The following is a 13,528-nucleotide window of genomic DNA, read 5'->3' as shown; positions in this document are numbered from 1 at the left end:
AACCTGAATGATTTTTTAAAATTCATGTAATCAAATGTTTACAATACGAAAGAACATATCTAGGGTAAAAACTTTACAGAAGAGAGTTTTCAGGAATAAGGCATGGCTGGAAGAGTCCCTCTCCATTCCTATGACTGCCCTCAAGTCCACTCAATTTCACCAGCAGTGAAGAAAAAGTCTCAAGGTCAACATAGCCTTGATGATGCAACAGCCATCCTAGGAAGCAGTCAAAGAGGAGAGAGACAAGAATAATTAGATAGGAAAAGTGGCCTCAAGAGAAATCAGTAGCCTGGTTAGACCTCCAGGAAGCCATGAGGGCAGTAGCTTTGGAGAAACTTCTAACTCCTCATGGGAACATTTAATAAGATTGGTCTCAGTCTTCACACTTGAACCTGGAATTCCTGGGCTTGGAGAGCAGTTGTATGCTGGCTTTGATCAGGAAGGCTTGGGAAAAGTCACAGATAGATAGCCAGTGACATAATTCAGAGCAAGGTGGATAGTGAATAGAATGCTGAGCCTGGAATCTGGAAAAACCTGAATTCAAATCTGATTTCAGACACTTACTAGTTCTGTGACCCTGGGTAAATTAGTTTCCTGTCTGCCTCAGTTTCCTCGACTGTAAAATTGGGGTAATAATAACATATGCCTTCCTGGGTCGTTATGACGACCGAATGTGATGAAATTATAAATCACTTAGCACAGTGCCTGGTACATAGTAGCCTCTTAATAAATGTTTGTCCTTCTGCCATCATCCCCTGTCTAGCCTTGGGAGAATTTGCAGACATATATAACCCATGAACTAATTGTCAACTAGGTTGCACAGTGGTTAGAGTTTGACCTGGAGTTTGAATCTGAGTTCAAATACAACCACTTGGAACAAGGGGAATGTGTTTCAGGTGGGAAACATCTCGGGATCTGTTTCATAACTTGAAAAATGGTTTCACTCAATTCTAGATGAATTTTTCTGATGATTTTCTTCTATTAATAAATGAGTCAATGACCTAGTCACCAATCTGGACAATTCAGTATGGACACCTATTGTTCTTCAGTGATGCCCAACTCATCATGACCCCATTTAGGGTTTTCTTGGCAAAGACACTGGAGTTTTGCGCACCATTTCCTTCTCCAGCTCATTTTATAGGTAAGGAAACTGATGCGAACAGGGTTAAATAACATGTTCAGGGCCACAGAGCTAGGAAGTCTCTGAGGTTAGATTTGAACTCATGATGAGTCTTCCTGACCCTGGGTCCAGCATTCTATACCCTGGGCCACCTAGCTTGAGTATGGGCTGAATTGAATGTGGGTTTTAAAATTAATATACAACAACTAAGTATTATATTGTAAAAGTTTTATTAATAATAAAGAAAATAAAACTTATACCTAACTCCACTGGGGTCACAAGAGAAGAGAGAGAGGGAGGAGTCACAGCAAACTTAAATACAATCACGTAAATGTGAGGACATAGGAAAAGGGAAAAGGATTCTAGATAATACGGAAAGGAATTTTGGGTAATATAGTTTTTAGGGGTTCAAGAATTTCCAACTATACATGAACCAAACAAGTCAGGTTTTCTAGTTCCCTTTCCCTATTTATTCCCAGGAATAAGGATCTCAGCCTGAAACATGTACCACTCACTTGGCCCATGAGACAGAAGTCTGAAGAATCTTTGACTGGCATCCCCTGTCACATAGTCTCTGAAACAGCAAATGCTGAAAAAAAAATACCTTGTTATCAGAAAAGGTCAGATTTCTAGACTCACAGAGGGAAAAGGGGCCATTTTAAAGTAGCCACTCTTCAGATTATTGTTGCATGTTTAGACTTCAATATTTCTTGCTTTTGAATATTTATGGCCCTCCTATTTCCCAAAGGACATGATACATGATTTGTAAGGGCCGCTATTTTCTAACTGTTCAGCTCTTTGTTCTGCCATCAACAGATGTGGCCTGTTTGTTGGAAAGCTATGTCAAGAGGAGCACTGGCTGAGGGATGATTTAACACTTGAACCTCCTCTGATTTTTTCTGCTCTTAAGAGTCTAAATAGGATGAGACTGGTAGAAGTTGGGGGAGAGTGGACTTGAGACCTTGGATTCTTAGAAGAAAACACTTAGATGCTCTGAATAGGCTCCCATCTTCTGTTCCATCTCACCATCCCTTAGAAGAGTGAAAAACTGGTATTGATGATGACTGAGATGCTGGCCATGAATTCTGAGTAATAATGGAGACTAATAGAGGTACTAGAAGGCAGAAAATGAACAGTATCTTGATTATCTTCTTTTAAAAAAGGTACAAAATAGGAGACTTCTGGATAAAAATGGTGGCAGTCTAGATGCAGGACTCTTCTTCTCCTCAGCACCTACTGATATAGACTATTTCAAAAGACAAAAAAAAAAAAAACAAATTCATATGAATGAAGGGCCTCTACAGTAGGGCACAGCATTGAAGATACATGGGATTTGGACATTTCCACACTATAAGGGGGTGAAAAAGCTTCCACCAAAATGTAAGCTGATCTACCCTCCCCTACCCCACCTTAGGAGCCAGAGTCAGAGCCAGTATGTGTAAGAATCAGTGAGTGAGTGAGGGGCAACTCTAGAGTGAGTGACAGGAACCTCTAGGTCCTTGGCAGCTGACTAAGACCACCAAAGACCTACCCCTGAGAGCAGCTAAACCTGAAATCCCAGCAGGCTGAGGAGCACAGACCATGGGAGCCCATGGGGAGATAGCACAGAGAAGGGCACCAAACAGTAGAAGCTGCAGAGACTTGAGAGGTGGCCTCAGGGAAAATCCTTGCTCCTTAGCTCCATGCACAGAGAGTCTGACCTCCTTACTCATATTTCTGACTAAAAAGAGAAGGAAAACAATGCCCAGGAAAAACAACTTCCCGACACCAAGAAAAACAAGAAGAAGGGGTTGACCCTGGATAATTTTTATGGAGGAAAAATCCAGACTACAGAAGAAATAGAAGAGGAAATACAAATAACTGCATCAAAAGGAAGAGATTGGGGGTAATAAGTGGTGTAAGATGATATGCAAAAAAATAAAAAGGGGGGAATCAAAAATGGCACCAAGAGAAATATGAAGAAATACGATAAATAGGATAATCTTTATCACACAAAGAGACACATTGGAAGGGGAGGGGAAGAATATTATTATAAGAAGGAGCAAGAGAGATAGCTAAGAGGTAATATTTAAACCTTACTCTCAGTGTAATCTCTCTTAGTGAAATCAATTCTGAGAGGGAAAAGCATTTAGATTCATTGGGGTATTGAATTCTATCTTACCCTACAGGGAAAGTGAAAATGAAAAACTAAGGGGGCAGGGTGGTGGGGTGTAAAAAAATGGAGGGAAAGAGAGGGGGAGGGAACTTAACAGACCCTAAAAAATAAGAAGGGAACAAAAAGGGAGGGGGCAGAAAGGGAAGCATATTAAGGGTGGAGATTAGGGGGACTGATTAAAAGCAAACCACTGGTTTAAAGGGATATAGCAAAAGAAGAAAGGATAGAATTAGGAGAAGATATCAAAATGCTGGGGAATACACAAGTAGCAATCATAACTTTGAACATGAATGGGATGAACTCACCCATAAAACAAAAACAAATAGCATAGTGGATTAGAAACCAAAATCCTACCATATTTTGTCTACAAGAAACACACATGAGGCAGGTAGACACTCAAAAGGTTAGAATTAAAGGTTGGAGCAAAATCTATTGGACCTCAACTGAGAGAAAGAAGGCAGGAGTTGCAATCATGATATCTGACAAAGCCAAAGTAAAAATAGATCTGATTAAAAGACATAGGGAAGGTAATTACATCCTGATAAAAGGCAGTATAGATAAAGCATGTATGCACCAAATGGTATAGCATCCAAATTTCTAAAGAAGATACTGGTGGAGTTGAAGGAGGAAATAAATAGTAAAGCTATAATAGTGGAAGAACTGAACTTACCACTATCAAATCTAGATAAATCAAATAAAAATAAGTAAGAAAGAGGTAAGAGATATGAATGAAATCTTAGAAAAATTAGAGTTAATAGATATATGGAGAAAAATAAATAGCAACAAAAAGGAATACACCTTCTTTTCAGCAGCACATGGTACATTCACAAAGACTGACCATGTACTAGGGAATAAAAATATGCAAACAAATGCAGAAAAGCAGAAATAATAAATGCAACTTTTTCATATCATAATGCAATAAAAATAATAATTAGTAAGGGTACTATGGAGAGCCAAATCAAAATTTAATTGGAAATTAAATAATATAATTCTACAAAATAGGGTAAAGAACAAATGATAGAAACAATTGATAATTTCCTTAAAGAAAATGACAATGATGAGACATCCTTTCAAAATCTATGGGATGCAGCCAAAGCAGTACTCAGGGGGAAATTTATAGCATTGAGTTCATATATTAACAAATTGGGGAGGGCAGAGGTCAATGAATTGGACATGCAAATCAAAAAACTTGAAAGTGAACAAATTAAAAATCCCCAGATGAAAACTAAATTAGAGATCCTAAAAATTAAGGGAGAAATTAATAAAATTGGAAGTGAAAGAACTATTGATTTAATAAATAAGACTAGAAGCTGGTACTTTGGAAAAAGAAAAGGGAAATAGACAAAGTACTGGTCAATCTAATAAAAAAAGGAAAGAAAACCAAATTAACAATATCATAGATGAAAAGGGAGACGTCACCTCTAATGAAGAGGAAATTAAAACAATCATCAAAAACTATTTTGCCCAATTATATGGCAACAAATATGGCAATCTAGGTGATATGGATGAATATTAACAAAAATATAAATTGCATAGATTAACAGAAGAAGAAATAGAATTCTTAAATAATCACGCATCAGAAAAAGAAATTAAACAATCCATCAAAGAACTCCCTAAGAAAAATCCCCAGGGCCTAAAGGATTCATAAGTGAATTCTATCAAACATTCAAAGAACAACTAATCCTAATATTATACAAACTATTTGACATAATAAGCAAAGAGGGAGTTCTACCAAATTCATTTTATGACACAAATATGGTACTGATTTCAAAGCCAGGCAGGTCAAAAACAGAGAAAGAAAACTATAGACCAATCTTCTTAATGAATATAGATGCAAAAATCTTAAATATAATACAAACAAAAAGATTCCAGCAAGTGATCACAAGGGTTATTCATTATGATCAGGTGGGATTTATACCAGGAATGCAAGGATGGTTCAACATTAGGAAACCCATCCACATAAATGACCATATCAACAAGCAAACCAACAAAAATCACTTGATTATCTCAATAAATGCAAAAAAAGCCTTTGACAAAATACAACTCTCATTCCTATTGAAAACACTTGAAAGTATAGGAATAGAAGGGCCTTTTCTAAAATTAATAAACAGTATATATCTAAAACCATTCGCAAATATCATCTTCAATGAGGATAAACTAGATGCATTCCCAATAAGATCAGGAGTGAAACAAGGATGCCCATTATCACCTCTATTCTTTAACATTGTACTAGAAACACTAGCAGTAGCAATTAGAGAAGAAAAAGAAATTGAAGGTGTTAAAATAGGCAATGAGGAGGCCAAGCTATCACTCTTTGCAGACGATATGATGGACTACTTAAAGAATCCTAGAGAATCAACTAAAAAGCTAGTGGAAATAATCAACAGTTTTAGCAAAGTTGCAGGATACAAAATAAACCCACATAAGTCATCAGCATTTCTATAAATCTCCAACATGTCTCAGCAGCAAGAATTAAAAAGAGAAATTCTATTTAAAATCACCATAGACAATATAAAATACTTGGGAATCTATCTGCTTAGACAACCACAGGAACTATATGAACATAACTATAAAACACTTTCCACACAATTAAAACTAGATCTAAACAATTGGAAAAACATTAACTTTTCATGGGTAGGACAAGCTAACATAATAAAAATGGCAATCCTACCCAAACTTATATATTTATTTAGTGCCAGATCCATTGAACTACCAAAAAACTTTTTTACTGAATTAGAAACAAAGTTCATTTGGAAGAACAAAAGATCAAGGATATCCAGGGAAATAATGGAAAAAAAATGCGAAGGAAGGGGACCTTGCAGTACCAGATCTCAAATTATACTATAAAGCAGTGATCATCAAAACAATATGGTACTAGCTAAGAGACAGAAAGGAGGATCAGTGGAATAGACTTGGGGTAAGTGACCTCAGCAAGACAATCTATGATAAACACAAAGATCCTAACTTGTAAACCTCAAAATTTCTTAGACTTATAAATGTTGGAAATTTTACCATTGGGAAATTTCATACTTGAAAAATTTCCTATTGATAGTGGGTCTTGGCTATTGGAATGTGAGCCCCATTGGCATGAGAGTTTCCTCCTCCTCCCTTCTTAAGATTACTTTAGGACAGAAACCTTTTGCTGAATAATGGAAAGGACTTTGACCTATGCTTAAGCATAGAACAGGAATTTTTTTGAGTCATGATTGATTTTAGAATTGATACAATGGAGATATTTGGAATCAATCTCCACCCTACTCAGTCCTAACAGGATTGAGGAAGGGCTGCAGCATAGATCAAAATTTAATTATTCCAATCTCTACCCTACTCAGGTTAACAGGATTTAGGAAGGGCTGTAGCAAAGGATCAAAGATTTAATTATTTGAAAATATGACCTTCAACAGACATGTGCAAAGCCAGAGACCTCTGGGCGGTTTTGGGTTAAGCTAGAGCCTCCATTGGCACAGGGAAATTGATGGACAGTGATTGGTAGATGTGAGAACTGAGGGGAGGGAACTTGGATGGTTTCCTTAAAGAGAGAAGGGTCTGAAGACTCAGAGGGGGTGGTTGAGGAGTTTGTCTGAGTGGTTGGAGTGTGCTCTGAGAAGCTTGCTCTGAAGGAAGCTGAAGGTGGGGGCCTCTGAGACTGTTTCTCCATTTTGGTCACGTGAGTAATAGGGACTGATCTCTTTTCTTTGCCCCAGCTATCTAAGGGCTTGGGCCTTTTGGCCCAGCCTAAACAGAAGGGGTATTTAAGCCCTATTCCCTTCTCTCCCTTTTCTCTCTCTCTATCTCTAATTCCTTTCTTCCTCCCGTTGTAATTAAACTCCATAAAAGATTGACTGCTGACTTAAGTTTTCATTTAGGAATTACATAGCTGAATTCCTTGGCGACCTTAAATTAATATATATCAGTCTTTTAAAGTGATTTCCTTGTCACAAACTTTCGGGACAAAAATCCACCATTTGATAAAAACTGCTGGAAAAGTGAGAAGACAGTATGGGAGAGATTGGGGTTAGATCAATATCTCACACCCTACACCAAGGTAAACTCAGAATGGGTGAATGACATGAATATAAAGACGGAAACTATAAGTAAATTAGGTGAGCACAGAATAGTATACATGTCAGATCTTTGGTAAAGGAAAGATTTTAAGACCAAGGAGGAGTTAGAAAAAAATTACAAAATGTAAAATAAATAACTTTGATTACATTAAATTAAAAAGGGTTTGTACAAACAAAACCAATGCAACCAAAATTAGAAGGAAAACAACAAATTGGAAAAAATCTTCATAACGAAGGTCTAATTACTCAAATTTATAAAGAGCTAAATCAATTGTACAAAAAATTAAGCAATTCCCTAATTGATAAATGGGCAAGGGATATGAATAGGCAATTTTCAGATAAAGAAATCAAAACTATTAATAAGCACATGCAAAAGTGTTCTAAATCTCTTATAATCAGAGAGATGCAAATCAAAACAACTCTGAGGTATCACCTCACACCTAGCAGATTGGCTAACATGACAACAAAGGAAAGTAATGAATGCGGGAGGGGATGTGACAAAGTAGGGACATTAATACACTGCTGGTGGAGTTGTGAATTAATCCAACCATTCTGGAGGGCAATTTGGAACTATGCCCAAAGGGTGCTAAAAGACTGTCTTCCCTTTGATCTAGCCATAGCACTGCTGGGTTTGTACCCCAAAGAGATAATAAGGAAAAAAAGACTTGTACAAGAATATTCATAGTTGCACTCTTTGTGGTGGCAAAAATTGGAAAATGAGGGGATGCCCTTCAATTGGGGAATGGCTGAACAAATTCTGGTATATGTTGGTGATGGAATACTATTGTGCTCAAAAGAATAATGAACTGGAGGAATTCCATGTGAAGTGGAACAACCTCCAAGAATTGATGCAGAGTGAGAGGAGCAGAACCAGGAGAACATTATATAGAGAGACGGCTACACTGTGGTACAATTGAATGTAATTGATTTCTCCATTAGTGGTAATGCAGTGATCCTGAACAACCCAGAGGGATCTACAAGATAGAACACTAACCATATTCAGAGGAAAAACTGTGGGAGTAGAAACACAGTAGAAAAACAACTGCTTGATTACATGGGTCGATGGGGATATGATTGGGGATGTAGACTCTGAATGAACATCCTAGTGTATACATCAACAACATGGAAAGAGGTCCTGATGAAGGACACATGTAAAACCCAGTGAAATTGCGCATTGGCTATGGGAAGGGGTGGGGGAGGGGAGGGAAAGATTATGATTCTTTTAACCAAGGAATAATATTCTAAATTAACTAATTAAATAAAATTTCAAAAAAATGTATAAAATAAGTTCTAGAAACTATAAGTCAGTAAACTTGACACTGATTCCTGATAAAATTGTGGTGTGGTTGTGGTATTTACGGGTTTTGTGCATTTAGAAAGGGAAGTGGTGATTAGCATGAGCTAAAATGGGTTCTTCAGGCAAAGGTCATGCCTGTAGGAAATTTCATTTCCTTTTTGACAAGGTTACTAAATGAGCAAATCATAAGAATACTGTAGATGCCATGCATAAAGGCTAGATGAGAGTGGAATAAGCTGAGTTTGTAATTAGGTCCCCAAAGTGCTGATAAATGGATCAAGGTCAACTGATCTTCTGTGGGAATTTAGCCTTGGATCCTGCCCTGCCACAGAGCTCTGTCCATTGCTTAGCTTTGTTATTAGTAAATAATATTTACTTGGGGGAAAGTGCTGGACCCAGAGTCAAGAGGACCCGAGTTCAAACTTAGCCTCAGACATATATTGGCCTTGTGAACCTGGGCAAGTCACAAACCCTGTTTGCCTCAGTTTTCTCATCTGAATAATGAGTTGGAAAAGGAAATAACAAACCAATCCAGTATCTTTGCCAAGAAAACCCCAAATGGGATCAAGAAGAGTCAGATGGGACTGAACAACGAGAATAAGTATTTACCGCCTGGGATTGTTTTAAAACTCTTTCCAAAACTTAAAAAGCAGTTATTGCTAAGTCAGTAGTTATTGTTACTGTCATTTAAAAAAAGCATTTTAATCCATGACTTGTATGAATGAATCAATCAGTCAAGACACACTTATTAAGTACCTCCTCTTTCCCAGGGACTATGTTAGGTGCTGGGGAAACAAATACAATTGAATTAAACAATTTGTATTCCCAAGAAGCTTATGTTTTAGTAGTGAATCAATGACATATCATTATAAGCATAATTAATACAAATATATGGAAAGTAGTTAAATACCAAGTAGTTTGGGAGGTGGGTGCGCTGACAATTGGAGAGGATCCAGAAAGGCTTCGGGCAGAAGATGGAACTAGAGCTTTATTAGAGGAGGAGAGGGATTCTGTGAGGCAGAGGGAATAGTGAGTGTGAAAGCCAAGAGACAGAGCAGAGAGGATCCCATACAAAGAAATGAATGGCAAGTTTATTAAAACTTCATATTAAATTGAGTTGGGAGAAATAGCTTCAAGTATGGCAAAGAAGAATTACAATCCCAAAATATCTCAAGAAGGAGATGATAGGCTGAATCGAATAAATTATAATTTATAATAATAGTAATAAAATAGCTAGCATTTATAGAGCACTATAAGGTTTGCAATGTGCTTTCTATCTGTTACTTTATTTGGTTCTCACAACTAACCCTGGGAGACAGGTGCTATTATCTGCATTTTACAAATGAGGAAACTGAGTCTTAGAGAGTTAAGTAACTTGTCCTGAGTCACACTGATGGTGGTTGTTCAATTGTTTCAATCATGTCCAATTCTCTGTGACCCCACTTGGGGTTTTCTTGGGAAAGGTACTGGAGTAGTTTGCTTTTTCCTTCTCTTCTTCATTTTAGAGATGAGGAAAATAAAGCAAACTGGGTTAAGTGACTTTTCCAGGGTCACACAGATAGTAAATTCTGAATCTGGAATGACTCGGATCATTCTATCTTCTCTATTTAATGACATCTAGCCCTTGACATTGGTAGTTATTGGGAGGCAGAATTTAAACTCAGGCCTTCTCAGAGGCATGCTGGTAAATATTTAACTTACAGTATAAAAAGTGAGTTTAAATTACAGTATAACTAAATAGGGGAAGGCTGCTGGGGCGGCAGACAAGACACACTTTTAAGTTTAATCTGCATTATTAACTTTTTCTCCATCAGCTTCTAGATCAGAGGTGCCAAATTTGCAGTTGCAAAACTATAAACTGGGGCCCTATCCAGATTTAAATATAATTGGAAAATGTTTAACAAAATAAATAAAAATACAATACAACATGGACAATGTTAATTTGAGGTTTTCTAAACTAGTATTTCACCAGTGGTGGTTTATTTCTATTTGAGTTTGACACTCCTGGTTTTAGACAATCAACAAAATAATAAATCAAGCATGGGCCAATTTCTGAGGAATAAATGATAACATTAAAAATTTAATAATGGGCTCTTCAGAGCTGATATAATTTGTCATATGGGTCTTCTGGACTCCCAATATAACAAAAATCTACCAACCCAGAGTGATGTGTGATTTTGTTAGCATGGGGATTGGCTCTGACTTATGCAAGCCCTGAGGACTTAGTTGTCTGTGACACAGGTGACTTATGTGACTTGTCCACTGGTTGTCAGTTGGTTGTCTCTCGAACCGAGGATGACGATTGTCTTTGTGCGTTTTTGTGCACAAAGACACTTGTGCATGAAGATTTAAGTGGAAAAGTCAATGCACAGAGATAGTCCCACTCTCTCGGCATTGGAAGCCTGGGTCTAGTGGCACGAAAAGTTGTTACACCTGGAGACTTCCTCAGCTGCATTGGATGGCCGTGTTGTCTTTTGTGCTCCATCACATCCTAAGCACTCCACAGTGCCTTGCTGCGTCGCCATCTCAGCCGTTGAACCTTCTTGTTGGTTTCTTCTGTCTATTCGGCCAAAGCAGTCTTCACATGCTGGATGAGCAAAGCCCTGGTTCACCAGGGGTCGACGTCAACCCGATGGCTACCCTCACAAGGTTTAGCTGGCCTGTCGAAGCCGTTGCCCGGGGTGTGGCCGCTGCTGCATGCTAGCAGCTACTGGGAGCCACAAGTGAGAGCTGGGTGTCAGGTGAGGGTCAGAGGCTGGAGAGCTGCCCTAGGAGGGCACAACAAGCCCTCCATACCAGAGATATTACCCCTCCCTGAGCACCCCATACACCCCCCACTGGTAATTACCATAAAAATAAAAGACCTATATTTAGAACATTGCAGGGGAGCACAGCCAAGATGATGGAGAAGGTCCAGAGACTCATCTAATCTCTATCCAATTACCCTCCCCAAACCTATGCTATAGCACCTCAAAACTAATTCTGGGGCAATGCAACTCACAAAAAGCTGGGGTGAAATAGTTTTTTTTGGCCCCAAAGAACTTAGAAGGCCAGAATGAATGATTTAGTACACTGGGTGGAATTAGAAGAAAAAGCAGCACAAAAAGGCAGGCCTCATCTCTGCAAAAGAATTTGGGAGGGGGCAACTGAATCAGCAACAAAAGTTTATGGAGCTCTCAGCCACAGATTGTAAGGGTAGGGGTCAGATATCTGCTCAGAAGGAGATTACAGGGGCCCTTTTGCTGGCTCTGGGTGAAATACTCTTGTAGTATTGTCCATACATAGAACCAGGCAGCAACCAGGGGTACAATTTCAGGGTGTGGAGGAGCAATGGTACATACCAGTGCTTGTGGCCACAGGGGAACAGGGGACCCTGATCATAGTTCCAAGGCAGAAAAGAGTGCTTATGGCTACTCACAGACCCAGAGAGTATTAAACACACCTCTCCTTACATCAGACCACCTTGGAAGACCTGAAAACTTATAAATCTCCAGAGCTATCTCTAAAGGCAGCTCCACACAGCATCCAAAGCCTCTAAGAAAAATATGAATTGCTTTCAGGTCCAAAAACAATTAATGGAGGAGCTCAAAAAGGATTTTAAAAATGAAATAAGAGAGGTAGGATTAAAACTGGGAAAAATGAGAGTGATACAGGAAAATCATGAAAAAAAGAGTCAATAGCTTAGTATAGGAGGCATAAAAATACTAAAGAAATTAGTATGTTAAAAAAAAGAATTGGCCAAGTTTATATAAGAGGCACAAAAATCCAATGAAGAGAAGAACTTCATAAAAAGCAGATTTGACCAAATGGGAAAAGTTATACCAAAATGTATGGATGAGAAGAACTTGTTAAAAAGCAGAATTGGCCATATGGAAAAAAGATACAAAAATAATTCTCTGAGGAAAAGAACTCTTTAAAAAGTAGAAGTGACTAAATGGAAAAGGAGATGCAAAAGCCCACTCAAGAAAATCATGTCCTAAAAATTAGAATTGGACAAGTGGAAGTTAATGACTCTGTGAGACATCAAGAAACAATAAAACAAAAGAGAAGAATGAAAAAAAAATATAAACTATCTCATTGGAAAAACAATTGACCTATAAAATAAATCGAGGAGTGATAATTTAAGAATTTTTGACCTACCTGAAAGCCATGACCAAAAAAGGATTTAGGCATTATCTTTGAAGAAATTATCAAGAAAAACATCCTTAATATTCTAGAACCAGAGGGTAAAATAGAAATTGAAAGAATCCACCAATTACCTCCTGAAAGAGATACCAAAATGATAATTCTCAGGAATATTATAGTCAAATAACTCCCATGTCAAGGAGAAAATATTGTAAATAGTCAAAAGAAAACAATTCAAATATCACAGAGTCACAGTCAGGATAGCACAAGATTTAGCAGTTTCTACATTAAAGGATTAGAGGGTCTGGAATATGATATTCTAGAGAGCAAAGGAGCTAGGATTTCAACCGAGAATCAGTTATCCAGAAAAGCTGAGCATAATCCTTCAGGGTTAAAAAATGGGTATTCAGTGAAATAGAGGACTTTCAAACATTCCTGATGAAAGGACAAGAGCTGAATGAAATTTTGACTCTCAAATACAAGAGTCATGAGAAGCATAAAAAGAAAAGAAAGAGATATCAAAAGACATTCAATAAGGTTAAACTTTTCCATACCTACATGGGAAGATTCTTTTAACTCCTAAATCCTTTATCATTATGAGAGCAGTTAGAAGCAGTATATATAAATAGAGGGCAAGGGTTCAAGTTGAATATGATAGGATAACATAAAAAAATAAAATTAAAGCATGAGAAAGAAGAATACATTGGGAGGAGGGGGTGAAGGAAAAATAAAAGGGGGTTAATTATTTCACATAAAAGAGACATGAA

The sequence above is a fragment of the Monodelphis domestica genome, chromosome 4 (assembly GCF_027887165.1).
Source record: "Monodelphis domestica isolate mMonDom1 chromosome 4, mMonDom1.pri, whole genome shotgun sequence".
Classification (NCBI taxonomy): domain Eukaryota; kingdom Metazoa; phylum Chordata; class Mammalia; order Didelphimorphia; family Didelphidae; genus Monodelphis; species Monodelphis domestica.
The sequence above is the reverse complement of the archived record's forward strand: the minus strand, read 5'-3'. Positions refer to the sequence as shown.